We start from the raw sequence: 19,557 nt of genomic DNA on the forward strand, positions 1-19,557 counted from the left end.
CCCGTTTGATTATGAATATATACTAACGTCATTATTCTTGTCTTTACAATAAACACTCATGAACTGCAGTCAGGCTTGTTGGTCATATTTTGTTATTGTTTAGATTTAGATAACTAGTGAGATACAGGGAAACGGCCCGATCTCAATTCGAAGGGAATCCCGGTCTTTATCTTTAACGGCGATTTTCACATAATTGTTTTAATACACAGGTTTCACTGATTGTTCGAGAGATTTTGAATTCATGACTAGAAATCAAAAGTTTTAATAAAAGGAATTAGAAAATACATAGATTTGTGTTATATTTCTACAAATTCTGTTTCCATTGTATAAAGGGTTTTTTTTGGCACGAGTAACAGGTTTCTGTTCGATTGAAGCATGAGTAACTTATCAATGAATTATAATCAGGAAAGTAGTCCGTCATAACCTGACCCTAAGTCATCACCATGGAGTAGCCAATCACGACTGATATGGGAACATGGGCAGATATTGATGTTCATAAGGACAGTGCTGACTGACATGGGCATGGTATGGATCCAGTGATTGAGTATTGATCTATGCATCTGTGATATGTAAAAGTCAGGCCTGATACTGACAATCGTGAGCCTGGCACGAACCAACATGAGCATGGTAGCTATGAACATGGACAGATACTGACGTTCTTAAGGTCAGTGCTGACCGATACAGTGTTGGCGAATACAATTTGGGTGTTAACTTTATGTATTTTACATATGTTTATGTATATAATGTTGTAAGCAGATAATGTATTCAGATGAGAAGCACGGCCATGGTACTGACAATCGTGAGCACAGCACGAACCAAAATGACCATGGTACCTATGAACATCGACAGATACTAACGTTCATAAGGAGAGTGCTGACCGATACAGACATGACATGGATCCAGCGATTGAGTATTGATCTAGATACAATTTTGACACGATAACATGTCAGTCAAGTCACAACTTCTGATGCAAATAAATCCTCCATAAAAAATACCATCTGTGTTGTTCATGAATGCCCCTGGATACAAAACATGGGCACAGTATTGACCAACATGGTCTGATCCAGGATCACACAGGATGAGGGAGTCCGGGTGATCACTGAAAAATTAGAAACTAGGCCAATCACCATTCTCTTTAAAATCCTGACAGTTCCAAGTTACTTGTTCATCACGTTAAACCTGAGAAAATGAAAAACAATACAGAGACAGACTTCTTTGTTGGCTTTATTCACAAACAATCTTCATAATAAAATTTACTGACAAGCATTGATGATAAAAGATCAGTTACGTGAAATAAGCACCTTCTTTGACTTCAAAATTAACTGGCATTTTCGTGATAATAATTATTTCCAGAATGTTAGCAACCTTTATCTGTCTTAAAAAGTATCAAAACAAAGAAAATGAACCTGTTACTTCTAGCAGATTATTGGGTCATCTACCACATTTGACAATGGAGGAAAAGGGTCACCCATCACTGCCAGACTACAAACAGAAAACTGTGGAGATCCAGAGTTAGTGATACAAATGAAAACACGTTACAGTACAACTTGTGAACATTTGACATTTCCCGGCCCTAAATCAATGCCTTCTTCCTGGTTTGATATGTTCAACTTGACAAAACAATTATTTTAATTAAGCAACCTGCATGTCTAGAACTCAGACATGTTACCAATAAGCACACATGTTAACAGACAATGTTAAATATACAAGTACGCCAGCTTTAGCACATTGGATTAACATCATGACACTGGAAGAGGTTTGGAGTATCATGACACAATGTATGACATTTCATAAGATCGTAATTTATGTCAAAACCATGGAAGTAGCGTTACATCACACACAAAAGTATCATGTCACAAACTGACGTAAAGCATGAAGTTTTGTCACAACACATTATCCAAGTCATCGGACATGTTGACTAAAACATGACTGAATGCACAGAACATCTGATAATGCATCCTCTTTATCACCAAGGGCTTTCAGTAATCCTACACTAAACCTCTTGAGCCATTCCCATGGTCCTTGTTACCCACCCTCGGTTTTCATTGCCATTTTAGCAACCAATTTAACCTTGACATTAAGAACAGAGAAATGGAGGTAACTCATCACCTAGCAACCAACGCCACCAACTAGTAGTATTTGCCAGTAAGACATCCTTTCCATCAATTGATTTTCAATACCGAATTTCTCAAGAACTTCAAAATCAAAGGGACTGGCCTCTATGTTAATATTGTCAACCCAACATTGAGGCTGGTTTGTAAGTCACATTCTGTTGGGTATGTTAGAGATAAAAAATGGCAAAACGACATCAAGTGTGGGTAATTTGTCCTCATCAGAACCACAGAATGGATTCAGAGTTAGTGTAGGTTTATGGAAATAAAAGATATATGATTTGGGAGACAGAGGATGCTAACAATGTTTCAAGACATTATTCAATGCAATAACACGACACATGACTAACGGTTTATGCAAGGTGATCTGTTGTGACACAATGTTGTAATGATGTGATGCATCATGTGACCAAATGTACATAACACGCAACATGTAAAACTCCACAACCAGTCAAAGTTCATCATGTGCCAAATGCCACTATGAAGCTCAAATGAAGTACATGTTGAGAAAACCCAAAACGACAGTGATGACAGTCTTTACCAATCACGATGTATCTTAGATTTGTCTCTCGGAGATTTAATTTGTTGTTTACGCTGTCCTCAGCAATATTCCTGCCATATGATGGCCGTCTGTACATAATAGAATCTGGACCCGACAATCCTGTGATTGATATCACAGGCATCAGTCTATGTAATAGGACACCATGGAGATGGATTTAATGCTACCTTGAACAGTATTTCACTGAGTATATGTCTCAACGGAACCCGGTACAGATGCTGAACACTTTGACGAAACTGATGGGCAGATGTGACGCAGGCTAAACAAGGTTGACAAACCTGATATCTGAACATATCAAGCTTGAACCAGTGTGATATCCTAGGATGTTTCAGATTCTTCAACAAGGTGAAACCTCTTACTTAAGATACGTAGCGGGAATTCATTCTATGTTGGCGCTAAACTGCCATCATGGGTGGATACAGATAGATTGGTTTGTTCCTTCTTCATCAATCCACATTTTTCAGAGATGTTCACAGTGAAGTGTTGATATTAGTTTGTTCAATAGAAGGACTAATTACACCTGATACCAAAGTAGCTAACACCCCCCCACCCCCACCCCTCCAAAAGAACACCCTCAAAACAAAACAACCCAACAGATCAATAGCTCTCTTATTACGCAATACACCATCATCAATAGGATAAAACGTAATATTGTCTACTCATTCTATCATGTTCAACATGCAAACTAGATCTTATCTGCCCTGGGCTCACAACGAACCACTGTGTGCCTTCACTGTCAAAAACGGCCTTTGCGAATTCCACAAGCAACACAACATGAAAACAACATTAATTCAAACGTCACCTTATTAAAATCCTGTTTTCTTGGGATTAATGCTGTTTCCTGGTGATAAATGTTTTCACAATTTCTAGTACATCAAGGGCAAAGAATTAAAACATGATATTTTCCAGTTATCTTTGATGCAAAAATACATTGTATGGTAAAACAAATAGAAAGGTTTGGAAATGGATGGCATCATGTCAAAAGAAATACAAATAACTCATGCTGACTGTCATGACTTGTAGAAAATCTCTACTTCCTTCAAGGATGTCGGTTCCCCTCACAGCGGAAGTGTTGGGACAATGCAGGGCATGGACTTGGGGATACTCAATCATCAGCAGGACTTGGAGAACCACTCCTTTCTTTTTCGCTTCTTGTAGGGGATGCGGCTCTAGAGGCATCAGACTCACCCCGACCATCTTGCTCACCATTTGTTTGTTCCGACGATTTACTTTTAGAACGATTTCGGGATTTAGAGCGACTTTTAGACTTGCTGACCGATTTTTTTTCAGACCTGGAAACAGAAATGGACCATACCTAATCATGCTGTCAGCATTACCTTGTCTCTGTCCAAATAGTGAAAACACCTGGATGCTGAGGGTGTTTTTAACATACATCTTTACAAAGATACTGGATCTACATACGGCTGTAATAATTACATTGAGGTGCAGAATATTACATTTCCTATCCCATGGTGTAAAATAGAAAACAAACATGTATGTGGTTTGAAAAACACACACTGTTAAGCGGCCTTCACACGCCAAACTAAAATTTGACAACACATGTTGAAATTTCAAAAGTTGTCTAAGTCGCGTTTTCACACGTCAAACACATGTTGTTTAACTTACGTGTCATTTGAGCACCATGTTTCTATCGGTGTGGTCACGTGACAATTTCGTTCACTGTGATTAGTTGTTTCTAAACAACACGAGTTGACAACACTTCACACGTCACACTCGAGTTTGACAACACCGAAAGTTTGATGGAAAAGTTGGTTTCGCTCAAACACCAATCTCTATTCCAATTGTGCAAGTGTGAGTTGCTGTCTACCTGCAGCAATCCTCCGTCCAATTTTGTGAATGTTCAATGGGAGCCATTTCCGGGGAAAGAGACGACCATGGAAAAACGTTAATGTTGTTCTGAGCCAGATAATCCATCGACACCCTTGCCGTGTGAGGGCTGCAAACGTCACTGGCGTTGATGTGCCAAAATTGGCCACACATATGGCCTTTGGCAGTAGATTCTAGCAGCCCGAAGACGACACCTAATCGAATCGCTTGGCACTGCTCCCCTTGACCCAAGAACTAAGGATGCTGTTACTGTTGCTGCTTGAGTTCGGTTCCTTAGATGAGTGACCCGGATGAACAGATCTTGCGCATGAGTTGTCACTCGTTGCCGTCCGGTACGGGGATGATCAGCAGCAACCCCGGTTTGCTGATGACGTTGAGCAAGTCGTGTAATGGTGGTAAGATGACAGCCCAATTGTCTAGCTTCAGCGTTTTCAGAGCTACCTCCGTGCAACTTTCCAATGGCCATTCCCCTCTGCTCAGTCCTTAGTCTAGGCATCGTTTGTGTGGCGTGTACACCACCCAGCGTCAATACTGAACTGTTTTTTGACACAAATCTTTAGAAAGGATACCTCAGAGTGAAATGCATGCTTTTCATCCAGAACCGTCGATGCACGTGCTAAAATTATGGTTTTGCTGCACTGTTGGTGTGTTTGTGCGAATGGTTCGTATGGACGTCAAATTGCATGACATCATCTCATCTGTGATCATTACGTCACTTTACCATGAACGTTCCATAAACATGAACGCTTACCTTCATGAGCTTTCATATTTTTTAATCTTGCGTTTCTTTTGCTGTTCAGTATATTATAAAAAGCCCGCCACAACTGAAGAAACTTGATTTCCCTCTAGGGCATCAAGCAATGTCATATAGAAAAAGCAGAACAACTCTGCTATGTATAAGATGCCTCTTACAAAACCAGCAGGTTATATGACAGAGGCCAGATAAGCTGCGTATCCGGGTAAAATACGCATATAAAATTTCCAATTACGCATTGAAAAATAATTGTTGCGTACCAATTACGCATTTAAAATGTTAGATACGCAAAATGTTTAAAACAAATGCGTACGGAATATATTGATAAAAAAATCGCTTGCGTAAGGAAAAGGACATGGATTGCTATCAAGTTGTACTGTTAGTATAGGACTAGTGTTGTACTGTCAGTATAGGATGAGGGATTTTTTATGAAATCATTTCCATTATATTTAAGTTGGTTTTGATTAGGTATGACATAAGGTAGAACATACTTGCTTAGTAAACTTACTCAATGACATCATACTTAGGTGAGTAAAATGACTGAAATACGCACATATTTGAAAGCAGTGGGTAACGGAAAATGAAGTACCCACTCAACATTCATAATACCCACTTCAAAAAAATACAGTGGGTACAGTACCCACATGAGCTAAATCTTATCTTGAGCTCTGACATGAGACACATTCTAACTGAGAAGCCTCATGATGTCTGATACAGAGTGAGTGAGTTTAGTTTTACGCCGTTTTAGCAATATTCCAGCAATATCACGGCGGGGGACAACAGAAATGGGCATCACACAGTGTGCCCATGTGGGGAATCGAACCCGGTTCTTCGGCATGACGAGCGAAGCCCTTAAGCACTAGGCTACCCCACTGCCCCGGTATGATACAGAGTCCTTGTGATGAACACACAGAAAGGAAGATTCCTCACCTGCTTCGAGAACGACTCCGTGATGCTCTCCTCTTCTTGTCCCTGCTACGACTTCTGCTTCTGCTGCTCCGGCGACTACGTTTACTGCGTCTGTCACGGCTTCGGCTGCGACTTCGACTCCTCTTCCTCCTGCCTCTTGTCTTCGACTTCTTCGAGATCGGGATCTAGATCTGGATCGGTAGCTGGAAGGAGAAAAACTGGAGTCAGTTCACCATTTCACAGCTTGAATACTCAGATCTGGTGGAAAACTAATTCTTACCTGCATCTTAAAAGGGGATTCTTAGCACTACCAGTAGTATCATAACACTGATAAGTGACACAACACAGTCCTAACAACTTAGACTCCAGCCATACCACTACTGGTATATAAACCCAAAATATCAACCACAGCATATTCTACACAAAGAGGATATTTGGGCCTCATCCCAATGGCATACCAACACAAAAACAAGGACACTCGCACAAGCCCAATCCTGTCACAGATGAATCCTGTCACAGATGGATTTTGTGATTCCGCTATCATAGAGAAATTTCAATAAAATTTAACTGGCAGATATGAAATTGGAGAATTTGCATTTTCTTTACCAGCAGCCCTTTAATTTTAATTGTTTTCAAACTTTTCAACTCATTTTTTATTATAAAATAACCAAAAAATATTTAATATGAGATTCCAACATTAATCCTTCAGTAAAACAAAACTAGAATAAATCATTCTAAATTTAACACATTCCAGTGGCATTTATTACATGTATTACATAAACTATGTTTACATCGAACCATAAATAAACATAAGACACTATGCATATTCCAACTTGAATATCATGGCTCTATCACTGCATTGTCAATGACATAACACAACAGACAATGTCTGGAGTTACCTCCCCCTTCTCCTCCTTGGTGATGGTGACCTGTATCGACTGCTTCTACTTGACCTCCGTGGTCCGAAGGACCGGTCATCAGGACAATCTCGGGCCCAGTGTCCTGGACGGTGGCAGCGGTAGCACTCATCATATCCCTGGCAAGAAATAACGTTTTCATTTTAAAAATCAGGGAATGAACAACACGAATTTTGTTTCAAGTCAGTTTACAGATTTTAATGTCATAAACCATTGGTCGAATAAGAACATTTCAATGTTCTTCGATGTTCTCTTTGCAAAAAAACAGAAAGAGTTGGCAGGAAGATAGTATGTTAATCCTGAGTACCAGAGTACAGTAGCTCACCTATATGCAGTTGTACACAACTGAGGATGTGCTGAACTGACACATGCTAACTAAACACCCACAACAGCTCAGAAATATAGTTGCACACAACAACTGCAGTGATAGAGTAAGTGAGTGAGTGACAATCAAGTGATCAACATCATGAGCATCGATTTACACAACTGAGACACGATGACATGTGTCAACCAAGTCAGCGAGCCTGACCACCCGATCCCCGTTAGTCGCCTCTTGAGATAAGCCTGGGTTACTGAAGATCAATTCTATCCCAGATGTTCACTGATGTATTGATAAAGAGATGCCATCACTTTCAGGAACCATTTAAAACTGATCTGATTAAATGGAGCCATTTTTATGTCAAACATAATTTGAGTTTCCAAAGACATAATAAAGCCACTTACATAGCGCTAAACTCCACGCTGCACGGGCATATTCTAAACACATACAGCATAATGGACATTATTAGCCCAGTTAACCCAAGCTGCCTATGAGGCGCTAGAATGTTAATAGTCACATCACTTATACCACCGGGTACCAATTTTCCGTTTGGTGAGCAGAGGCAATTATAAAAAAACTCACTTGCCGAACGTGACACCACATTGTGTCACATGTGGATTGTTGTGGAGCAGGACTGAAGTCCTGAAAACTCTCGGGAGTCAAGATGCCAAGCATGGTGACCTATCCAAGAATTCTCTGTGACCAACATTGCTTTACTCTAACTGAATTGTGACCTGGGCTCTATGCACAAGACCACCAGGACGTGCACGATACAAGTTTTCATGAGGAATGTGTTTGTTGTTTAACACATATACCAACGGCAAAGGAATAATTAATTCTGGACCAGACAATCCACTGACTGATATTATCAGCATGGTCCTTGACCTTGGGGTACACTGACACGCCAACAAGAAGATAATGGAGTTTGAGCATCCATTAAGTCACCTCTTCCAATGAACATGCTTGGGACAAATTGTAACCAGGAATCCTGCTGGGTCAACACAGCCAGTGAGTGAATATTGCTTAATGTTGAGCAATGTTGCAGCTATTCACAGCTATGAGTTGATAAGGGGACAAACCCATGATTCTCAAATCCCAAGGGACACAACTCGCCAAAGCCAAGTGTGACACCTTTAACCACTGTCAAACCATCTCCAACATAATAACAATGAATGGATATTATAAACTTTATCAACACATTGGAAGATCAAAGCTGTTGTCTCGTACAATCCAGCAACAAAGAGGATAGAGAAATGTAAGAGGTGTGGACCAATCTATTCTACGGACCGGCTTCTCTACCTCCCGGTTGAATGAAGAAGAAGAAGAAGAAGAAGAAGGGTTTATTTTGTTTAAAGGCCATACGACCCATCGTACAACGTGGTACAATAGTGATTTTGGTTACCATTTTCATACAACAACGCTAACAGGAGCAGAATAAACATGTTCTAAGAACTTGACAAAATAATTTATGATGTTATTGTCGGATGATGTACATGTGCTGCGGAGTGAATAATAATATCCATGGACCGTTTTCGGAATGTAACGCCGACGCATATCCTCATAGCGTTTACAAATATAGACAATATGGATTTCATCCTCAATACTTTTACAGTGTTTACATAATACAATATCATCATTGCAGGATCTAATATATTTGATACCTAGTGCATCACACCCTGATCTAAATAATGTGAACAGACGCTTGCACTTATTACTTATGTTCAATGATAAATATTTTTCACAGGTCAACAGAGATTTATGGGACTTATAGAAGGACAGCGAAGGAAGATCTAGGGACAAATGCCACTCTTGCATAGAGTAGTTGTTAATTCTTTCAGTAAACATATATAGAAACATTTTTGTATCACCGACATCTTGTGAAATCCAAGCTGTACCAAAGCCAAGATAAAATAACAAATCACTGACATGCCGAGCCCATGTGGGACGTTTCCTGAATTCAACAGATAATAAAAAATTATAACATTGATATGGATATCTACTTTGATGCATTCTCAATAATCTTAGCCAGTATTTAATACATTTGACATAACACACATTGCTTAAGGGTGCCCTCCCACATTCCCCATATGCAACAGCATTAGATGATCTGTAACTAATCTGAAGTAAAAATTTGCAAAATTTTCGATGGACAATTTCAAAACTTTCTCTCTTTTTAAAACCCCATATCTCAGCACCATATGTTAGAATTGGTACAATCTCTTTATCAAAAATATAAAATCCTTCTGAGAGTGACATATCATATCGTCTTATAAATGACTTGATCGGCCACAGTGCCTTATTAGCTTGATCAGATAATGTTTTACATGCCCTAGTCCAAATCAATTTGGGAGTTATCATAAATCATAGATATTTATAAATATTGACAGTTTCCATTCGAATGCCATTATAGAGCCATTTTTCGTGTTTGGACAAGGGTCCACCCATTTTAAAAACAATTATTTTACTTTTATCCGTATTAATATCCATGCCCCATTTATGGGAATACATATGTAGGGCGTCAAGGCGGCGCTGTAATCTAACACCAGTATCAGCTATCAAAACCAAATCATCTGCAAATAACAGAGCAATAATATTCAACATATTTTCGGAAATAAATATACCGTCATCAAACTTATTTTCTAAGGTCAATACGAGCTCATTAATATATAAAGAAAATAATACCGGACTAAGGACACAGCCTTGCCGAACCCCACAGGTGCTATCAAAATATTCAGTTAATTTTTACCATACTCTTAGGTTACAGTGGCCTTGACATGAGTATACATATTTTTAATCAACTTGAAAAAAATTCCATGCATCCCATTTTGCAAAAGAACATACAGTAATTTAAACCTATTCACCATGTCAAAGGCCTTGCGAAAATCTATGAATGCAATATATATCTTCCCATTTTTACGTGTTAAATACTTCTGAATGATTGTCTGGAGAATAAAGATACTGTCCACAGTCGAATGATCTGTCTTAAATCCACCCTGATATTCTCCAATTATCTCAAGAAGTTGCAAAAAGTACTCCAATCTTTTGTTTAGAACCGAAACAAAAATTTTGCTCATTACATTCAGAAGAGAGATCCCCTATAATTATTCGGGTCAGATCTACTACCTTTCTTATGTAGTGGGATAATAATGCCAGTTGGCCAGGAATTTGGCCACAAGCCGGATGAGAGTATCTTGTTGAACAGGAAGACTAAATAGGAAACTATTATATGTTCAGAAACTTTAAAAAACTCTGCGGGAATACCATCATCGCCTGGGGATTTGTTACATTTTAGATGTCTGATAGCATTTATTACATCCTGATCTGTAAAGTCACATGATAGAATATCATCGTCATTGATACAATCAACACATGTATTAAAGTCATGTTTATGAACATATGATTTGGCATCTTCTGAAAAGTTGCCATCTATTGTCAACGTTGGGTTTAACAAGTCCTTAAAGTATTCAGCCCAAGTTGATGGCGTTACACTTTCTTCCATGGCACGAGTTGTGGTATATTTTTTCACAAGTCGCCAAAATGCTGAGCAGTCTCTGGAACAAGCTGCATCATGTATGTTTTGAGTAATGGAACGTTTATAACTATCTTTCTTAGTTTTACAAGTCTGTTTGAACTGAGATCTAATGTCTTTGTATCTATTCAGATTCTCAAATGTTGTTGTTTTTCTAAACACATTAAGCAGTTTATACTTTTCATGTTTAAGTCTGACACTGTTGATCAAACCATTCTGGTTGTTGTTTAGCGTTGATGGTTTTGGGTTGTCTACATTCCATATCTCGCCCACAGGTTTGCAGAATGAGCTGTAGTATATTTAATGCTTTGTCAGTGTTGACATGTAGACTCCTTATGAAGTCCTGAAACAAATCACTTGTATCAGCATTTTGCAGGTTATCAAGATATAATTGTGATTTTTCATTTTTCCATTTAAATTTATTTATGTTACTACATTGAAAATACTTATCATCGGCTGGCCTGTCCTCATCGAACAGGTATGAGATTGTGGTCGTGAGTAGGGGATGGTCAGACTCCGTCCGAGAAACACTCTTGAAGTCCCCCACATAACGGTATAACGATGCTGACACTGCAATGTAGTCCGGTGTGCTACAGCCGGTAGGACCAATATATGTATAGTCCCCCTCATCTGAGAATCTGCCATTTAACAGGTACCATCCAAAAGTTTTGCATAAGTCTAGTAATTCTCTTCCATAGTTATTTACAACAAGATCTTTATTTTTACGATTTGGGTACACAGGTGGGGCATCAAGTTCCTCGTATGTATCCTCGTCCATAGGTAGAAAATCAACACTATCATCAACAATATAGTCTAATTCAGCGCCAGTTCTGCCATTAAAATCGCCACAAATAATGAAGTCAGTATCTGGATATTCGTTTTTCATTGCCACAATGTAACTTTCCAATCGCTCAACCCCATCGTTACTGTTAGTTTTTTCCGGTGTTATATAGACACAACCCAGAATAAGCCTTTTGCCTGACCGTATACGCCGAATGGAAACAAGAAACACGGCGTCCACCCACTCCTCGTGTATACGGTGGAAAAAAGATGAAATACTGTCACCCATAAGTATACCAACGCCACCGCTGAACCGGCCGATGTTGTTTATCTTAGGGCGAACTGATTGAAATCCTGTATAACAGGCAATTTAGTTACTAAAGTCATCATAACTTTTGGCCCAGGTTTCGGTCAAACATATGATATCATATTTAGAGATAAAGTCACAAAAGTCTGGATGGATTACTTTACTATATAGGCCGTTTACATTCCAATACAATAGGCTTATTGGTTGTAGAGAATGTGATGCATCCGGAATACCCGTGGAGCACGAGCTTGATCGGGTGTCAATGTCAATGTCGATATCAGTCACAGGGTCAAGGCCAACCTGCTACAGAACACTGTGGTTTGGGTCAGCATGACTTAGCGAGTGTGGTCCTTGTATATCTCCGGCGAATTTGACTAGAGCCCCAGAACTATCCGGCAGGAACTTAACATCAACTATAACTAGAAAGTCGCTTTTGATGTATGCTGTTTTGCCTTGGTCCCTGGCTTGTTTGAGGTGGGGTGTGAGTTGTTTTCTTCTGAGTCTTGTTTTTGGAGAGAAGTCCTCAGATATTCTCAATGTTGTGTTGCCTTTCAGCTCTGCCTTAGCCTTGTTGAGGACGCTACGTTTGTCGTCTCTGGAGACGAACTTCATCATGATAGGCGGGTTCCCCCCCTGTTCACGCTTTGTACCCCATCTGTGGACAGTGTCGAAAAGAATATCATCTCCATTTTGTAGACATAATGTATCCTTCAGAAATGAATAAACTTTCCTTTTAGATTCACCAGACTCTTCCTACCGTCCTTCCATTTCCATTCCAAATAAAATCAAATTATTTCTTCTGGAGTAGTTCTCACTTTTTTCAAGTTTGGCCTCTAAAGCAGTGATAGTGTTTGCCTGAGACGTCACTATCTTCCTAAGATCTCTATTTTCGGTTTGAATTTGTTCCAGCTGATTATTTAATTTGGCATTGTTTTGGTCCACTGTATTTTTCAGGGTCGTTAGCATTTCACTCATGGACACTATCGTCTTATTCAACGCATCAAATTGGCCAGTCAGTGCTTTTATAGACTCACTCACGCTGTTGTCCGCCTCGGTGTCCGGCTGGGATCCCTTCCCCCTTGTGTTGGGGCCTGGTCCGTGCAACTCATCTCGCACGTGCACATGCTTGAAATTTCTTGACAGTAATTAAAATTGTCTGTGCTGGGTAAATTAGAGAAAATATGTTCGGGATTAACACTGTATATCAGTAGACTGTGACTCATTAGCATAATGACAGTTAACGTGACACCAACTGCGTACAGCCTGTAGGCGAGATCCATACCTGGAGTCCATGTTGTCTCCGACATGTACTTGCTAACATGTTCAATTTGTCTGTGACCCCTGGGCATCTTAAAACACACAATTCTACATCTCCAACTGTCCACGTCGATCCCCATTCTTCATTAAGCGTATTGTGCCCAAGAAAAAGGCTTGACAAAGAAAGAAAACGTATTTTTTTCTCCCGCGATGTCGTTGCCGTATCTACCTATTCAGGGGCAGGTAACCAACTCAATGGCTGTCTTACCAAAGGTCGCCTTGGGTTGCCTTTAGCCCACTCCACTATAATGCTTGAGCCACACAGTTCACGCCCATTCTCATACTTGACAGCATCCTGAAATTGGTGAACATGTGTGAGGCACTGACCTTGTCCCATCGAGCCATAACAGGGTCACAAACAGCATACAAATAACATGCCTGATTTGAGTCGACACATCCCCTTGTCTATCTCTCTATCTCCACTACCTTTAAGTCGTTTCTGCAACTAATTCCCTCACTTACTGTAGAGGCATTGCTACAACCTGTCAACCTTTCTTTAAATCATATCTTGCTGTAACAGATTGTTCTTAAAGGTTCCAGTTTGAAAATTCTCCAAATACAAGTTGAAATGTTAACAGATGTAGAATAATCTCTAGCCTAAAATCACATATCTCAAACTGTACTAAATTGTTTTTAAAGGTTCCAGTCTGAAACCTATTGTGGTAGAGTATTCCATTCCTGTCTCAGTGCGTTCTCAAGCTCATCCAGCGTCTGTGGTTGGGCAGGAAGATGTAAAAGTCGGTGCTGGAACTGGTCCCATACATGCTCTATTGGAATCAGGTCGAGTGAGAGGGCAAGCCACACCATTCGCTCGATAGTTTCCCTTTGCAGGTTCTCCTCAGCCATACGTGCACGATGAGGACGGGCGTTATCGTCCATCAGAATAAAGTCTGGTCCAACTGCACATGAAAACAACCTTACAACTGGGAGGAGAATTTCATCCCTGTGTCGGGTGGCATTTAGAGCGCAGCGTCGTATTGCTACCATGTCATTGCGACCCGCAAGAGGTGAGGTGAGGTGAGGTGAGGTGAGGTAAGGTGAGGTGAACTTGGGTTTAACGTCGTGCTTGAGAATATTTCGCTCATATGACGACGTGCATGCGTGTGTATGCGTAGGTGCGGCTGCTTGTACTAGCCCCGATTGAAGCTGGTTTTATAGTGCTAGCCCACTGAGATACCATGCCGCAGTGAAGCATGAATACCCCACTCAGACACAGTCCGAGCCGACCAGTCCTTGTTGTACCCACAAATGCCGAGCGCCAGGCAGGGACCAACAAGTACCATATTTTAGTGTCTTTTGGTATGACGCGGTCGGGGATCGACCCCGCGACTTTCCACTCTAAACGCTACACCATGGAGGCGGTCGCGACCCGCAAGGGATATCCCACCCCATATCATCACAGAGCCACACCCAAACAAGTCAAAACATTGATTACACAACAGTCTCGTTTCCTGCTGACTGGGTTCCGTCCTATTGCGCAACTTAGTACAATAACCAGTCAAGAAGTTTGAGACAAATTCATTCAGCTGGATACATAAATATTAATCAGGATTATTTGGTACATATCCAACCACTTGTATATTGCAACACTACGCTCCTTCTAATCCATGCAAACACGTCGTGCAGCCTGCCCTGTCGTACAGCGTGCTCTGACAAACGGAAATCGAGGAAATCTCAAAAGGAGGCTCTGCCGCTAGAAAGGTTTGGCTCTCTGGCACGGACTTGATATTATATCAATCACATTGTGCGTTACAGAACTACACTAAATCAGCGCAAAGAATATATAACAGGTGTAACCAGTGAGCCAGATGTGTTGTGAATCATTTTACGACCTCATCAAACTGGGGCCGTCTGTGACGTCTTAGTTTAGATCATGCTGCCTACACCTCTCCATAAAATATGGAAATACGAAGTTATTAAAGTTTAAAATTAAAATTAATTGTAAATACCAAATTTCTTATGCAACAAGGAACTGAAATTAAGTGTAACCGTAGTTGTTTGTGGTGTCTCTTTTTTTCTTTCACACGAGAAAATTCGGATCGGCTGAAAAGTAGGTCACTGTCTAAATAGGTTAATGAGACTCATGTTTCGGTTTGCGATTGTGCTCATTTACCAGACTCTGGCTGTATTGCTGTCTGGCCTCCACAAACGCCTACAGCCATCATGGAAGTCCAGACAGGACCTTTACTCATTTTTGAAAAGCACTGACTCCCAAAAATCGTCGATCCCAATCCACGTGTTGACATGCAAATTCCAAGCGTCCTTGTCGACGTGGAAGAGGTCTGGAACGCACAGCTGCCATGTAAGCCCTCAGGTGACCATCATGCTTGTGTCTGTGTTTTAAAGTCTGGGGCGCTATGTGTAGGCCTGGTGCAGCATTAAACTGTCTAGCCAGTCTTGGAGCAGGTTCGAAGCGCTGTCTCCGAGCCAATTAACGATGTAACGGTCTTGGCGTTGTGGCACGTGGTCTACCACTTCTAGGCCTGTCATTAGTTGTACCAGTCGCCTGGAATCGTCTCAACAGTCTGCTCTGGAAACGCTGTACATAGCAACATTGCGTTGCGTTTGTTGTAGCGTCTTTGTGGGGGCATGCCTTTACCAAAGTTACGTTAATTATCCGCACGTTTTATCCATACCGTGGCGCTTCCTCTCAACTTATTGTCAGTGTCACACCACAAATCAAATTTTAACATATTTTTTTCGTGCAAGTGCCAGCCGTGAACAAACATGCAGTGAACCACATTAAACTCCTTTGAGTGTCATTTAGAAGTTGATGTGATGAACCACGAGGAGAGGTCTATGGATATACAACTCCTTTAATATTAATATAAGCGACGTTACGGTGTAGCTACTAACACCGTTATCAAGCAAGCGTTATATATGGTAATTCACGTCATATTATTTTTTATTACCATCATCACACGTTTATTACTATACTATCGACAAAAAATAAGGGAACTAAGAAATTGAATGCAGCAAACGTAGAGGTGAAAGGGTGCATTACCGTAGCGTTGCACCCGAACGCAACATCCAATGCCAATGAAATTCCACATGATGCATTACCAACACGTGATGCACGTGCACACAGAAGTCAACCTCTGTCAACGTATTGGAGAACTCACAATCACTAATGCAAGAGAGTTCAACACATGCTGAAAAATGCCTCCGAGGCAGTATCTCAATGAACAAACAAAATGGAGAATTGTGGGGATGATAGAGGGGGGGGGGGGAGGGCATCATTGTGTCAAGTTGCCCGAATATTGGGTAAATCAAAAATTGTAATTGCACGCCTGTGGGACAAGTACAGTCAAACAGGTGGGGTTGCAATGAGACCTGGGGGTGGTAGACAAAAATCAACGACACCACGACAGGATCGTCTCATTACATTAATGGCCCTACGCAATAGGTTCCAATCAGCACCGGCCATCAATAGGGAATTCCGTACACTCACTGGGCGACGAATTTCACACTCAACCGTTAAAAACCGGCTCTATCAAGCACGTCTGAAAGCAAGGCGGCCTTTCAAGGGTGTTACCCTTACAGCTCACCATAGGCGCGTGCAGCTCTTCAGGAGGAATGGCGGGCAATACCACGGGCAACCATCCGGAAATTAATCAACAGTATGCCATCAAGGTGTCGTGAATGTGTTGCCAAACATGGCGGACACACCAGATATTGAACTTTACGCCCACATTTGATTTAGTGGACATTCAGAGCAATTTCACATTCACTGTCATTTCATCAGTTCCCTTATTTTTTGTCGGTAGTATAATAATAATCCGCCATCGGTGGTACATGAGTATAACAAAGGAGTACCTACGATATGCAGAACAAGATGACTAAATGATACATCAATTAAAGTGTTTACAAACAAACTTAATGAACTTGGATACATTTTAAGGGTAGATATTTTACTTGAAAAAAGTTGACGGAACTTTGACAAATTTGGCCAGGAACGATAAAGTTCTTTTAACAAAGATTTACGTATGTCTGCAAATTAATTACATTTAAACTTATAGTGAAACTCATCTCCAATCAAATCTGAGTCACATATGTTACAAAATCTTTGTTCTTTTGGAGTATTTTGCCATCTCGCAGTTTCTATGGGAAGTTTATGGTTGCATTTTTCCAACATTTCAATGATCCCTAGTTTATTTTCTCCAGTATATATAGATAAAACAAGCTTACACAACGCAAGGTGGGAGACTGTACAAAGACACAATATAAACAGGTAGCCAATTAGACAGGATTAATGTACAAGGATAACAATGTAAGCATGAAGTTAATGAGACTAACGGTATAACAATGTAAGACGAAGCCGATGAAAACAGCACAATAGAGTATACACTGGGAAGGTAAATTCTTGGGTTAATGGCTGGCTTATTATAAAATCCCGCCGCGCGTATAGCGCGAAACGGGGGATATAGTATTAGGCTACGTCCGTCCGTACGTACGTACGGATTGAAATATCTTAAGAATCGTTGACTAGATTCTTTTCACATTTGGTACCTAGGTTCATCACAGTATAAGACAGGTCCCAGTCAGGTTTGGTGACCTTGACCTTCATTTGCAGGTCACAAAGGGACTATAACGTTTTACCCTTGTCAGCGAGATATCTCAAGAACCGTTCTCTAGATTATCTTCATATTCAACACCAAGCTTTATCTGGAATTTAACTATGGAATCCTAGAAGGGACATTGTCGCTATGTCGCATTGTCGCGTTGTCAAAAACAAGTTGAAAGTGAGGCAAAATAAACCAAAACGCGACACGCGACATCGCGACAACGCGACATTTCGCCCATTTGTCGCATTGTCGCGATGTCGCATTGTCGCGTTGTCGCGTTTTGAATAATATTTTTTGTATTCCTCCAAAGGGAATAATACATTCGCGACATAGCGACAATTTTCAAGGTCAAAATATGTCGCGTTGTCGCGCGTCGCCCTATCTAAGATGTGTAAAAAGAAGCCTAAAATTAACTAAAACGCGACACGCGACAATGCGACATTTTATATGTCGCATTGTCGCGTCGCGTTTTCGCCCTTTCGATTACCGGTGCGCATGCGTAGAAAGTCAATGAGTCTACGCATGCGCGGAAAATTTATACTCTATTACACATTTCAGTGGTCTTTTGTTACCTCCAATGGTTTTTACAATGAAGTAGTACGCGTAATGACAATGGGGGCTGCTTTTCTTGAACTTAATGGAAATCTTTCATTGTTGCTTTGAAAATTATTGTATATATTGTAAATGTATTTGGCCAATCAAGTGTGTTTTAGCATCAAGACAAATTATTAGCGCTACTATTCATTGTAATCACGGCACACGGTGGCTCTGTCATTCAAGGCGGGGCAATTTGCTGTGCAGAGTTGTGTCTCTTAGTCACACCAGAAAGCTATGATCATAGGTTCGAATCCCAGCACCATACACACTCGTCACTTTGCACATTTCACCCATATCAAGCTCACAGGTTGTGAAAAAACTCAAATATTGTTAAAATTCAGGCCACATCGGCAGAAATATCAAGTGATGTCCACGAATGGGTCACTATGTTCCACAGTGTGGCTCCTCAGAGACATTCTCAGTACAGTCCTGTCCGACGCTGATGAACTTGTTCAGCCAGCAGTGGATGGATACCAGGTAGAATGACATGGTAATATCACTTAACCATCCAGCACCTCAAAGACAGTTTTGGTCGACTTTGAACGTGATATTGTTCTTGGGAAAACGCCATACAAATGGAATGTTATGATTATGATTTTAAAAGCGGTCGAATTGCTTGGCAGAGTTGCGTACTCTTGGAGTGCCAGAAATCAACCCTCGCTCGCTCGCTCCCTCCCTCCCTCCACTCCCCTCCCCACTCACTCACTCACTTCACTCCACTCCACTCCGCCCCGCTCAGCTCAACTCCACTCCAAACATCGAAAAGTAATCATGCTTGTGATAAAATCCGCCGTAACTAATGAAAACGCGACACGCGACAATGCGACAACGCGACATTTTGATGAAATGTCGCGTTGTCGCATTGTCGCGTGCGTCGCGTTTTGTTAAAATATTGTGTACAGTATGTATCACTCACTCACTCACTCTCCCCCCCGCTCCACTCACCCAGTCACTCACTCACTCATTCCACTCCACTTCGCCCACTCACTCACTCCGCTCCACTCCCCAATGCCTCTCCACTCACTCACTCACTCACTCCCCTCCC

General features: G+C 40.9%; 2 long non-coding RNA genes across 2 annotated transcripts; both read right to left on the reverse strand.

Moving 5' to 3' along the window:
- Nucleotides 1-3,905: 3,905 nt before the first annotated feature.
- LOC124270352 lies at nucleotides 3,906-6,328 on the reverse strand. Its single transcript, XR_006896734.1, has 2 exons — nucleotides 6,203-6,328; nucleotides 3,906-3,962 (listed from the first exon to the last, which is right to left on the reverse strand). It is a non-coding gene; the product is annotated as an uncharacterized LOC124270352 (long non-coding RNA).
- Nucleotides 6,329-6,344: 16 nt separating this feature from the next.
- Nucleotides 6,345-13,672, reverse strand: LOC124270349. The gene is made up of 3 exons (XR_006896731.1): nucleotides 13,559-13,672; nucleotides 7,081-7,217; nucleotides 6,345-6,384 (listed from the first exon to the last, which is right to left on the reverse strand). It is a non-coding gene; the product is annotated as an uncharacterized LOC124270349 (long non-coding RNA).
- Nucleotides 13,673-19,557: the final 5,885 nt, after the last annotated feature.

The sequence above is a fragment of the Haliotis rubra genome, unplaced genomic scaffold (genome assembly GCF_003918875.1).
Source record: "Haliotis rubra isolate DU_JTF1 unplaced genomic scaffold, ASM391887v1 Scf151, whole genome shotgun sequence".
Classification (NCBI taxonomy): domain Eukaryota; kingdom Metazoa; phylum Mollusca; class Gastropoda; order Lepetellida; family Haliotidae; genus Haliotis; species Haliotis rubra.